Raw genomic sequence first — 14,050 nt, 5'->3', positions numbered from 1 at the left:
AAATGAGATGATTTGTTTACTGAGGTTTCTTGCATTGTTACTGGGAGGGTGCAGCTGAGTACATGCGCTGCTTCCCTACTGCCTCACTCCTACAGCTTCTCCCCTTCCTACCACTCCTCTCAGCTTGCAGTCACTGCTGTCACCACTTCTTGCTGCTAGCCTAACAACTGCCGACAAGAGGCAAGGAGAGATGAAGAGTGGTTTGTTTGGATCTGATTCTCAGAGACTGTAGAAGTAGTGTTTCAAAAGCTCCATATCATACCAAGTTTGAGAATTAAAAAAGAAAGACTTCTTCCACTTAGACTGCTGCCATACCATCGAGATCTAAATCCTACTGAAAGTGTCTAGAATCTTGCAAAGAATAAGGTCTGTAATTGTAATCAATCGAGCATCTTGATCTTGGAGTTGCAGAAAATAATAGCTAATGCTTTTGTTATTGTGACTTGGAAGAAGTGTCATCTCACATGAAAAAGTGTGTGATGACTATTGGGGATGATATTTCTTGATGGACGAGGAAACTGAGACTATAACAACATCAGTTGGTGTGGATTGAAGCAAAAACTCGTACTGACGTAGCAGCTGGAGGCGGCGCTCGTGTGTGCACGGGCTGTGTGTGAGTGAGTGTGTGAATGTATGTGTGCGCTCCCATTTTCTAATAAAAGCTATGGCTGAAAATTTAGCTGTGAGTGTGATTGTCTTTTCTACTTGCCTGTCTGCAGCTCAGCAATCACCTTTATAGTGAGTTGCTACCTATCCTCATTATTGTTGATTCTCAGAGTATTTGAACAAGTTATTTGTTGCATGGATTGATCACTGTGGTCTCATTTCATTAACATGCTGCCTGGGGCTCTTGAATACGTGGCCACGCAAGTGGATTTCCACGACGGCAGGTCGTTTCTGTGGGTATCTGTAATGGATCAGGCCTGTTGATCTGAAGGCATTCAGTTCCTGCTAATGTGGAGGCTCTGCCCATCGGATCTAGTCTCACCGATGTGCCCACAGACCAGGGCTGTTTGTGTGTGGCATAATACAGCAGAGTTTCATGGTTTATCCATGAACCCTCGGACTGCAGTGCTCCTCAGCAGGCTAGAGACCATGGGCGATGGATTTCAGGAATTGCAACTATCTCACCGCAAGCATGTTGTGCAGTGTGGCATTTTATAGACAGTTTATTTGTTTTAGTACATTTTGTCACTTCAAAAGTAGTTTGTGTTAGAAAGGATAGAAAGACAGGAAGAAGAAAATTGTCAGTCGCTGGCAGTTTGTACGCTATGTACTCGTATATTTCTCAAAAGAAAAATTTGCACAATACCTGTAAAATAATAGATACAACACAGTAGGTAATAACCGACAATAACAAACATAGTAAAACCAACGTTTTATTAGCGGTCACCTACTGTGTTGGTTTACACAATTCTTCCCCATCTTATACACTTCTTTCATGAGGCCTACTTTTTTCTGAGGTTATTTCTGAAATCAGTGAAGGTATTTTAAATCCATCTTGTAACTCCAAGGAAATATGTATTTTTGTCATCAAATGTGTTTCGTTTTATTGAAATAAAATAATTTCATTGGTCTTAATGGAACACACATGCCATTTGGCTTGCTTTCTCCATCTAAAAACAGTTCATTACAAAAGATGCTGATGTTAGTACTTAAGATTTTTGCCAAAATCAGAAAAACGCCCTCTACTTGCAACTTTATTTTAGATTCTTATTTGCACTATTGTTTCTTGTACCTTAGCTGGAAAAACAGGTTGGCAGCTTACGTCTTAACTGACCTGATATCTCAAAATTCAGGGGAAAATATTAAAATTTTCTGGAAAGCAGGGAAATAGGGAATTTCACCTGGGGGAACTTGTGGCAACCCTGGTTTTGGAATTAAAGCCCCACCAAACAACTTATGTGCTTTTTAGAGCATCAGTGTACTTTGTAATTACTTGGTGCACAGTATCTCAGTAATTGTTCCTTCCTCATCTGCATTCTTTCCTAGAAAAGTAGAGTAATAAATATTGCAAAATCTTACCCTGGTGCAGTTGCATCTGTCCTGTATACACAAATCTCTCTCTACATTACCTACAGATGTAACTTTTTTTGTGATATTATGCATTGACAAATACAAAACCAAAATACATTTTTTAAATGTTTCGTAAACTGCTAAGGAATGTTATGAAAGCATGATTATTTTGTTTCATTTACTCTGTGTCATATATGTTATCAGATTAAGAGACATCATAAAATTTAAGCAGCTCTCATAAGAGGAAACTGTTAAATATCCTGTATGGCGGATTTATGAAATAGACGTAAAGTTTTTTCATACCACAGATTGTAATACTTTATTACATTTGAGATGTACATTTCATTATTTTGTAATAAAATTTAAACATATCATATGACTTATTTAATTAGCGAACATATCCATCTGCTTGGTTTGAAATTCTGTTTGCGAGTGATGCTAATTTTTGAGTGAGCGTACCTGTTCCTTCTGTATTATGAGGAAAGTAAAACTCCTTCCTTTATTTATCGCTTGCGGGTGAAATAGACATTCTGAGGAAAAGCATAGAATTCAGTCCCCTTCCTCACCCCTCTTGTTCCTCGTGTCTTCCTCCCTTGATGTAAAATGTATAGAACCATTTGTTGAATGTGACTTCTGAATGTTGAATGTATATACATATTAGAGTTGTGCAAAATGTATATCATCCTCAATTGATTGTGTGCACTAATATCTATTATTTTAGTGTGTAAAATGTGGTGGGTACTAACATCTGTACTTTTTTATAATTTTTTTATTTTTTTGTAGGTAAACTATGGCCATGTGGCCATATTTACAAATGAATTTGTGATGTGAATATAAAATGGCTCATTCTACATCACGATTTATTGTGTAAAATAACAGCATGAAACTAAGGGAACTGTACAAGTTACTGCAAGCTTGAAAAACATATATGTGCAAGCATTTTGCAGAAATCGTTGTCACCCATATACAATTCAAACATGTTTGTACAATTTGTATAATGATTGTGTAGATCACAGAATATTTCACAATCACTTTGGCAACATTTGCATCTGAAAAAGAAAAGAAAATGTGAGATGTTATCTAAAGAGCAGTAAATGAAATGAAAAAATTATTTCCTCATTAACTTGCTCAGTTAACTGAAGATATATATGTATGATAATTGCCTATATGAATGAAGAGGAATTTGTTAGTTTTATCCCAGGTTTTTTTTCTCATTATTTACACAAATCATTTATTTGTGTGATACAACTTCAGATCTCAGAGAAAACTTGTAAATTTTGTAGGGTAACATATCCTAAACTTATAATAATATCAATGAGGCAAATATAAAATTATTTGTTTAATGTTCAGATGAAAATTGCTCCAGTCGGTATGTAGACCCACTCTGAATGTTGTTTTTGCACATGAGAGGAGTTCCTGTTGTTTTGTACTGCAATTCATCCTGACTGCTTCAAGTGATTGGAAACTACTCCAAATGGGTGTGCTGTGAAGGCTACTGAGATACCTATACGAGGGATATCGACGGTATCTCAAGTAGTGTCTTCGCCCACAGATAATGATTCTGCTACAATAAGTTCAGGATCTGTCAGCACTCATTCATTTGACTGTAAGTGGCATGTCAGTGGCGGGTGTACGGCCCCTGTAAAAGAGAGGCTGGGGCCGGGGAGGACCCACGGTATGACACCCATCCTGCTAATGCTCAATAGCAATTTTATCATTTTGATAATATTGCTGGTACAGAGAGTATAGAAGAGGAGCAGAGGTGAATAGGAAATCATTCTAGTGACAATATGAACCTCAAATGGGGAAACCCACTGATGTGAGTGACTTCGACAAAGAACAGATTGGCATGACCCATCACCTGGGAATGAGCATCTAAAAACAGTGAAGCTGGTCATCTGTTTGTGTATTACTGTTGCAAGCATCTATGGAAAGTGGTTGAAAGACAGTGAATCTGTGAGTATGTGACATAATGTTGAATAATTTTAGATAACATGCATGGAGATAAAACAGTAGTTGATAAAAAAATTGCAATGCCCGCATTTGATACGGAGTCTTGCTCAGATAACCTCACATGCAGCTTAAATTTTTATTTTAATGGATTTTATTTTATTGCATAATGCGACAAATACACCAACTCCATTTCCCAGCGGCCTATTATTTCTTGCACCAAAAATCAGGTTTTAGTCAGCTTTCTGTAGCTATTGTGGTATGATGTCTGCTGCTTATATGGACTGCTTCAAACTTTATAATAAATACTTAGACAGTTGATCACTAGCATTTTAATCATGCATATGTGGAGACCATTTCTTTGAATCTTTCACTAATACCTTGGGGTATCGTACAACTACTTCATTTGGAATGGATGGAGAGTTGCCCAAGCTAAAAACCATGCCTTTCAGCTCTCAGCACAATACAACAGATTGTGAACTTTGTTGAAACTCGGTGAGTAAGGCTGGTATTCCCAGTCACCTGCCAGTCACTGTAATGATCACAGTATGACCTCAGAGCCCGGACAACAGGTATCATTCACTCCAATGTGCACCACAAGCTTCAGTTGACTGCTCCTTATTCCTTCAGTGGCTGCCATAACAGCCTCTTCACCATGTTGAATGAAGCCTGCAGGCATACACACTCAGTGCACAACATGAGCCTTCCCATCTGTTGCTGCCATTTTCTTGAGGGATATCATCATTCACTGTGCATTTGAATTGCTAGCAATTAACAGACCCTTATCCTTTTGTGCTAGCCTTCATCTGACACTGGTCACAGCAGGTAAAATGTGTTTCACTGACTCGATGGCATTTTCAGTTGAAAACAGCACATTGAACTTGGTTTGGAGGATGGGTGTAGTACTTTGTTTTTCCTGGTCACTGCCCACTCTGTAATGGCACCTAGAGTACACGGACTTGCCCATTACAGAAGTGGACAAGCAGTGATGGCCTCTGTACTTCCCGCAGACAGTGTCCATTGGAGAGGACAGTGCTTCAGATACCTTTGATATTCTGGTCCACGAATCTTAGGATTTCACCCAGAACACCTGTTCAAAGCAGCTTCCAGTTGTGTGACAGTAATGGGAGCTATTTCTGTCTGCTTACAAGCAGCAAGTAATTCAACCCGTACCCAAGTACAGCATTTTCATTGGGGCTGCATTCCGATTAGTGCTATGTTTATCTGCACTATAAACAAATAACTTTAAATTAGCCTTGCTAACAATGCTTTAATTTCAGGAACTATTATGCTACAAAGATATCATGTTCCCTTTAAGATCTGAAGCTACAACATCCAAGAAGGTGGTTTGGGTAAGTAATTATAAAATTTGATGAATTCCTAAAAAAAACTTAATATCATCAATTTTTATCCTCACAGATAGACTCGTGTAACAGCGTCTGAAACAGTGTAATGTACGACAAAATGTCAGTGGTATCCACTGATGTAGCAGGAAAGTAAATGAAACTCAATGTGACAACTGTAATATTCATATAACAGAATATTACAATACTGCAGTTGAATTCAAAAGTGGTACATTTACATCACAGTTGTAAAATTTAAAACACTGACTTCAATGAAACTAGTCAGAGAGAGGAAGAAAGGTGGAACTACTTCACTGAACACACAGTACTTACATTGCAATAAGGGAGTGATGTTAAGATGCTGTTGCAGCAACTAATGGGGAAAAGGTGCAACCACCTGCAGATTGTGGCCCACTTTGTAACGAGTGATGTGAGAAGACCAATCTTGTTCATGGGGTTTCAACAAAGTGCTCAATCTTGCAACATTGTCCGTAGAACTAATCAGGTATCTCTGGGTCTTAACCGAGTAAAAGTTTGGAACTAGGGACGTGAAGGTTCAGTGACAAGCTGGGCTGTAACTTCCTGGAGTTACACCATAAGGCTGAGAATTGTGGGATACTCCTAAATGGGACAGGGATGCATTACACATCAGTTTACTTCCCAGGTGGCTGACTCTGTGTGAATTGCACACAAGAGAAATTCTCCACTTAGGTAGTGATACCTATAAGAGACCCCAAAGAATCAAAAATGTTCCTCGCAGGCGAGAGTATTAAATTCCTAGCGATCAATTGTCAAAAAATTTGCAACAAAATCCCAGTGTTTGAAACAGTCCTAAAAAGCAGTGGTGTTCATATAATATTAGTTACAGAAAGTTAGCTAGCTAAAACCCAAAACTGATAGCAGTGAGATTTTGAAAATATATATAATTTTGAAAGGATAGGCTAATGGGAAATGGAGGTGATGTATTTGTTGCAATGAACAAGAAACTCAAATCCACTGGGATATGAATTGAGACTGCACCCTTACTTTCATTTGATAAATTTTTGTGCCGGTAAGTAATTGTTTGGTTTAGAAGGATCAGAATCCATTAAGCACCTTTGTTTGGCATAGGAGTAAAATATTATAGTGCAGCATTTACTTTGACCTATGTGCTACAGAATTGGTTGTTTGAGACAAGGTCTAAAGAAAATATTAGGAAGTTGTTACTTGATGTGCTTCCATAACATAGCATGCCATCAGCAGCAAAAGCACTTTTCATTACTGTAAAATGTGCTATTGGTAGTAATGAACTTGAGCATTATTTTAAATCTGAATTTACCTACTTTATCAGTAGACAACATTTGGAGGTACTGTAGTTGTATTGTAAGATGAATATTAAAACAGCTACCTTCCAGTAAATTGATGACGTAATGTTTTGAGTAGATCACCACTTGCACATGAACACTCTTATGCTAACCCCTTAAAATACTGATTTTGTTTTACAAATTATATTCCCAAAAGTAATATTTTTTATTAATGAAAAATGCCCTTTAATGGCCAACATTACATATAGGTATATAAAGATAGCTTTTAAAGCTCAAAATGAATTAAAAGTTTTGAAGATCACCAATAATAAAATCGTGACTATACATGTGCACTGTACTTTGACTGAAGTATCCTGAAACTTAGTCATTTATAGTATCTATGTAAACGTGAAGTTGAACCATGTGTTTCTGTGAATGGAATCTTCAAGGAGCTGGCTGGAGCACAGTAGACATATTTATCTTGCACAACGGGCAAACTGTATTCACTGTCAGTCTCCAATGAAATAACATCACATTCCTCATCACTTTCTGAGCCACTAAATTCAAGTTCACTGTAGCCATCCATTTTTCGAAGCACTCCTTGAATAACAGTACAGTATGGAGGCTAAAAGCCCGTGTTTTGCTGTAGAGCATCCAAAGCTGCACACAGTAAAGGCGATATCTAGTGGCAATCATTTCAGCCAAAACTCGACAGCTAGGCTACAAATGTAGGACCAGATGCCCTCTAAGGGCTGAATACTCAACAGTCAGCACTGAAGAAAATAAAACCTACCTCTCTCTCTCTCTCTCTCTCTCTCTCTCTCTCTCTCTCTTTTTTTAAGAGTTGTTAATAAGTTACTTGAGTATACTCAGGATTTTAAGCTTCTGCCAAAATAATAAAAATGAGAACTCTGGATTTTATGTTAAGGGGTTAAACATGTGAAGATAAGTGATGTCGTCAGGTTGCCCAAATACAAATTGTGATCCACTTCTAAACTCAAGATATTTTTAATTTTGGTGGGAGAGGTACGCAATACTGTGGTATGTTTATCAAGTCCATATTCTGTGCAACACATAAAAGTAAAAACGTTGGTTGGAATTGGGACACTTTCATAAACACCATGGCACTCTTAAGAGTCAACAACTGATTAAGAGTTCACTATGTAAAGGTAAGGCGTCCATGTAATGATGAATAAAATGCTAGAAACTGATAGTAGTAAGAAACAATAAAATGAAAAGCTCTTTCACTCTGCAGTGAAATGTCACCTGTTTTGAATTTTCTGCAAGGTTAAAATTTTTTCAGATCAGAACTTGAACTCACGGAGTCTTGGTTTTCACAGCTAAAATTATCATCATTAACCGAGCTATCCAGGCACAACTCAAGACCCACCTTGACAGCTTCAGTTCTAAAAGTACATCTGTCCTAACTCACAACAACTGTCTCACATATTTGCCAGGAAGTTTCCACAGTACAATGTTTCAAAAATATGCCATTTAGTGAATGGCAGTTGTTTTAAAACACCAGTTGAGATGGTAGGGTGGCAAGACACTGGATTCGCATTTGAGAGGACAGTAATTTAAATCCATGTTGCACCATCACTATTCAAAGTTTGTGCTCATTAATCTGATTTAAGAAATACAATAGCACCAAATACAAAACTTTGATCCATATCTGTAGACTATGGCCATGTGAGCATGAAAATGAGAGGGGGAGGTGGGGCATGGGGGTGTCTTCCTGTAATTTCATCTTCTGTTTGGGAAGCCAGTCTTCGGATAAAAAAGTTCTCAGTAACTTGGCACAACAAATTCAGATAAAATCCCAGGCGCTCAAAGATTAATTCCATCATTACTATCAGGTGCAAAGTCTGGCATGAAACTGATGATGCTCCTACTTTTGTGCCCAGAGGATGGCATCTGACTGGTGAAATTGTGTCACAGAAATTATGCGTTGTAAGGTGGCACCCACTGCATCCACAGATTACATTCTAGCTACCTGTACAGCATTGTCTGCAGCACCATCACTTACATCAAATGATAAACTGTGAGGAGTCTTCCTATGTGCTCTTTCTTTATGAAGTGCATAGTTAGTGTCTCTGTGAAAGTTGTCACATAGTCTAATTTCAATTTCATCCATAAACAGAGTCCCAATAGTTCAATGCCTCAGCCATAATTCTTGTAAGCTGGAATGTAATCATGTGTTTATGTAACAGGCATTATGTGGACACCACAGAATTATTTCAAAATTCTTGTATTTAAGGTGACACTGATATTCAACACAACAATTGGCAATAGCCTGTGCAAACTGCTGCCACACTCGCAAGGAGTGTGATGTGTACCTGGCAGACTCAAGCTGATATCATCTGTGATTTTCCTGGGTGGCTGAAGACGTGTCTGGTTCCTTCATGATTAATACTCTGTCTATCTCACTGGTTGTTAAAGTTTGGTATGCCAGTGGAGTTGCAGTGGAAATGATGCCCAGGTAAACACTGTGGAATAGTTTTATTAGAATTTAAAGAACATAAACAAATGCTCCTTCTTAGAGTAAGTTATTTGCAAGAGAAACCAATATGAATTAATGACCGAGGGCCAAGATGAGTGTCAAAAGACTAAACTATAAATTCACTAAGTTGTTTTTTATTTTTTTTAATTCGGTGCAGATTATCACTTGGAAATGTTCAGAAGTTAGGCACACAACTGATGCGTAGTTGGCCTAAGGCTAAAGTCTAACAATTAGAGTCACTGCCCTATGCTCAGAAGGGATTTGAAGATAAGCACAGCTTGGCAACTGTCCAATGATGATTCCTCATTGAGCTTTTGATTGACGGACTGTGGATCAGCTGACACCTGGACCAGAGAGCTCAATGAAATAACTGGCTCAGAAGCTGAACTCAAGCTGTCGATCTGCAGATTATAGGAAAATAGTGCCCACAATTGCAGTGCTGTGGTCTTAAAGCACATTCTGCTGGCAGCAGACTAGGTGGCTGCCAGAAACTCCGAGGACAACAAATGAGCATGTTGTTGTTGTCTGGTATCTCTACAAACATGCAATATGAGCGTGGCTCATTGTTTGGCTTGCAGGTGCGTGTACCTGTCACACAGATGATGCCTGAAGCGTGACCACCTGCAAGTTACTCACTTGTAGCATCCCTTTCCCCAGAGAAGAGATGACTGTCATCTGTGACTACTGGGCTGCCATCTCCCCTCCGGAAAAATGATGGCAACACCGTCAGGAGACATAGGGTGAGAAGCCATTGCAGCATTGGCACTGAGGAAGTGGAGTAAGATGTGTCCTGCAGCTTGTGTAGAGATTAGGATCCTAGATCCACCGCAAAGCTGGAATAGGCAGAACTTAAGTGGGTCTGCAAGGAGACCAAATGTAGTAACAGACACTCTGTATGTAGAAGGCTCATAGAGGTCAGAGAGCACTATGGAATGGATATGTTTGTGTTTGTAGAGCATAGATGTGGGCAGAAGCACACGAGAAGTAATTTTGTTGTACTCAGAGTGCATAAATGGGTGCCGATGCACATGAGAGGGAGGGAGTGCATAAATGGGTGCCGATGCACATGAGAGGGAGGGAGAAGCATGCGTGTATTAGGCACAAAAAAGATAGTCGTGTCACTTATGCATGGATTAGGCACAAGAAAACTGAACACAATGTGTAAGTGGATTTGGCATAGAAAGAAACATAATTTGCATGTGTGGATTAGGCACAGGTGGGACATGTGGAATATGTGTGCATGAAATTGGGCACAAAAAGGTTATTGGATATTGCGTTTGTGGATTAGGCAAATGCTAGATATTCAAAACATGTGACTGCAGTAGACACACGAAAATAGAAGGAAATTTGCATGCATGGACTATGCCAGGTGGGAGGGAATAGGTACGACTAAGGAGGTGTGCATTTGGGGGTTGCTGTGACATCCATCTGAGGAGGAGATCTGCCCAAAGCATCTGGAGTATGCAAGAAGGGAAGCAGGCTGTGGTGGTGCTGTCTAGAGGCAGTTGACCCTGGAGGTGCATTGTGGATGGCAGTTGGTTATCTCCAGTGTCACGTTGAAATCAGCCAGCTTCTCTAATATGAGGCACTGCATCTGCTACAAGTGATTCATGAGTATTAAGACTTCAGGAGTTATGTGTCAATGGTGAATGTACTCGTCAGCAGTGGAGAGGATGAGTGTTACAGGAGGCACCGGAGCCCCTGGTGGTGCTGGGGGTGACTGGTGGCACTGGAGCCAAATGGAAAAAAATCTTGGCCCCTATTACCAAATGGTGGGACAAAGCGGAGAAGCTGATGCCAGTGACGGGATGAAAATGTTGATGCTATCACCAGTTGTGGGACGAAAATGGTGAAGTGTTCACCAGTAATGGGATGAAAATGGTAAAGCCATCAACAGTGGTGGTAAGAAAATTTTAAGTGCTGGACTCAAGAAGACACTGTTTGCCTGGGATGAATGAGAAACTGGGGTCAGAAGAAAATAGTGCATTGCCAAATGGTGGAGCGAAATATAGAAGCTGTCCCCAGTGATTGGACAAAAGTTAGAAGCAGCACTGGAGCCAATGGAAAATGTTTACTCACCACCAAATGATGTTGGGAAAAAAACTGGGAGAGACAGCACTGGAATTCAAAAAGATATTTATTCAATGCCAAATAGTGGGACTAAAACTGAGTGGGGGAGGGGGGGGGCGTCGGCGGCGGTGGCGCTAGAGTCGAAAAATCCTTGTCGTCAATGTTAAGTAGAGGAGATATGAATACATTGCACTGTGGGATGAAAGAATCAGCAACATTAAGATACTGTGGTATGCCACTGAAGACACAATGAAAATGATGTCCAGGTAAACAATGTAGAATAGTTTTAGTTAGAATATTAAAGAACATAAACAAAGCTGCTTCATGGAGTAGTTATTTACAAGGAAAGCCAGTACTGAATAGTGACTTTGCAGATTTTGACCTGGAATTTAAGCACACAATTGTTACATAGTAGGGATTTGAAGATAAACACAGCACAGCAATTGTCTGATGATGAGTCCTTAGCGAGCTACTGATTGATGGGCTGTGGAGGAGCCAACGCCTGGCCCAGAGAGTTCAAAGGAGTTATTTGAATGTCAGCTGCCAATTCATGATTTAGTGCTGGCCTAAATACTTTGACTGCACATGGATATGGTGTGAGCTGCTGGTGAGAATGTGACGTCGTAAGAAAATAGTGTGTGCGATCACAGCACCTGACAGAAATGCCAAGGCCAACAAATTGGTGCATTCCTGTTTGTTGTTGTCAGGAACATTTACAAACATGAAGAATGAGCATGGCTCATTTGTCTTGCAGGCATGTGTACCTGTCATGGTGTATAATGCCTGAAACAAGACCACCCATGGGACATGAGTGTGTTACAGGTTGCTGTCTTGTAAGAGGTACTGGAGTATAAAGGGTTGGGGTTTGATTGTGAAGTGTTTCACTCCGTACATGATCTCTCAACCTGCTGATATTATGCCAACTTTTATACCTTACAAATATCTTGCAGTTGCCATTGTTGAAGTTATTTTATTGTTGTGAACCTGCTATGCAGAGCCACTAGTGCATGACATGTGACTTCTTCACCTTTTGTAGTGGGTGGGTGCTGAAAGAGAGCTACTAAATTAATGTACTCAGTTCTGCGATAACCCTTCTGTATTGTATTCACAATGTTTCCTCTGTACAATTTCATTTACAACTGTGGGCGATAAAGACCTCGTATAACTTGTAGCTCACAATAGATCATAATATGTACTGCTGTACTCATTTGAGATTTCAGAATGAGTGTTCTTATGTATGTCTTCAATTTTTTTGGTTTTGGCATTATTGTCCACTCCCTTTGCTCCATGGGTTTGAAGGCACCACTAAGCCATGACACCAAAGCATAATTGGGCCTACACAGCGTGTGAAGATGCACACTCCCCATCGCGCCTTGTTCATGTTCTGAGCTGACACCTATGACACCGTATCTGCATATATGGCAAACCAGAGCATGCACACTAGGCTGTTAACAACTACCTAAACAATATTTACAGTTTCCACAAACATCTTTCGCCAGCCTATGTGGTTAGAAATGGAATCTGTTATTCGGCAGAGTCGACATATGCCACAGATATCCTCCACTAAGACAAATGGTGTTGTATAAACCAACTTACTTGACTAATTACAAACATTACATAACAAAAAATTGTTCATCAAATAACAACAGTTGTAATTTTCATTCAGTTATTATTATTTATTTGTGCTTAAGGTCCCTTAAAACTCCTTATTTCCTCAAACAACAAAGACGTGGGTAAACATCTTTCATTTATTTAAGTCCTTTTTAATTAATGTATATTTGGTTTCCCAGGGTAAACATGACAGTTATCGTCCACAGTATCTCTACTTACTTATCTGTACATATTACAAAAATTACCATCACATTAACCATTCCTTTTATTTGTAACCTATGCCCTGAGACATCATTTCATGTACACGATTCTTTTTAATTCATGAGAGCTTAGCTCATCCCTTTGCATTTCCACTCTTGAAAAGTATGTCGCATATTTCAGCTTGTGTAGTTAAAAGGTACAATGTTCTTTAATAGCCTCATTTTATGCTTAACTCGCTTCCTTCAAAATACAGATGTATGTCTATTCAACCATACAGTTGTGCTTTGCATTCAGTAATCTAGTAAATGTATTTCTCATTTTGCAGTTTATTGCCCTATTCGTATTTGATTCCCTTTGCACTATCATGCAATTATTTTATACATACTTTGTTTCCTTTTCGTAGGTAAGAATATGAGAGATATTTGTGCTGTTTGATCAAGCTATACCATTATTACAGTACTCTTACTCAAAGGCAACTGCATTTACTTGCTTTTATTTGTTGATCACAACAGCATAAGTGTGTGAAATTTTTTTAAGACAAAAAATGTTTAGGTTCATCTTTACTATAAGGTGTTACATGCTGACATTTTAATGTACACTACTCTCTACAGCTCTCTGGTAAGTCAAATGTGCGGAAATGTATTTGTGAAATTGTGAAGAATCATCAGTGCCCAGGTAAGTGTATTTTGGAGAACACTTCAATTGTGTGATTAGCAGTCACTGTACTGCTTCCTACCTCTGTAAGAGCTGCACTTACACCTCCTTATATGAGGAGATCATGTGTAAATATCTATTCATCTTTTCAACGGAAATGTCCCTTTAGTAACCTCTCCAAAAAAAGGAAAAAGGCAGTTCAGGTCATTCCATCTATGAATTTACCTGACCGAGGAGTAGACCATCCCTTCTGTGGGTTCACCTATGTTTCTCTCCAGTACCTACTAATACACTCATCTTACGTCTTTACCTATATGCACAGCCTGTGACCTTTATCTTTATACATCCTAATGATGAAGTGTTTCCTGATTCCTTCTTTTTGTATGTCTTTACCTACGCTATTTGCAATGCCATAAATATAT

This window comes from Schistocerca serialis, chromosome 6 (assembly GCF_023864345.2).
Source record: "Schistocerca serialis cubense isolate TAMUIC-IGC-003099 chromosome 6, iqSchSeri2.2, whole genome shotgun sequence".
Taxonomy (NCBI): domain Eukaryota; kingdom Metazoa; phylum Arthropoda; class Insecta; order Orthoptera; family Acrididae; genus Schistocerca; species Schistocerca serialis.
The sequence above is the reverse complement of the archived record's forward strand: the minus strand, read 5'-3'. Positions refer to the sequence as shown.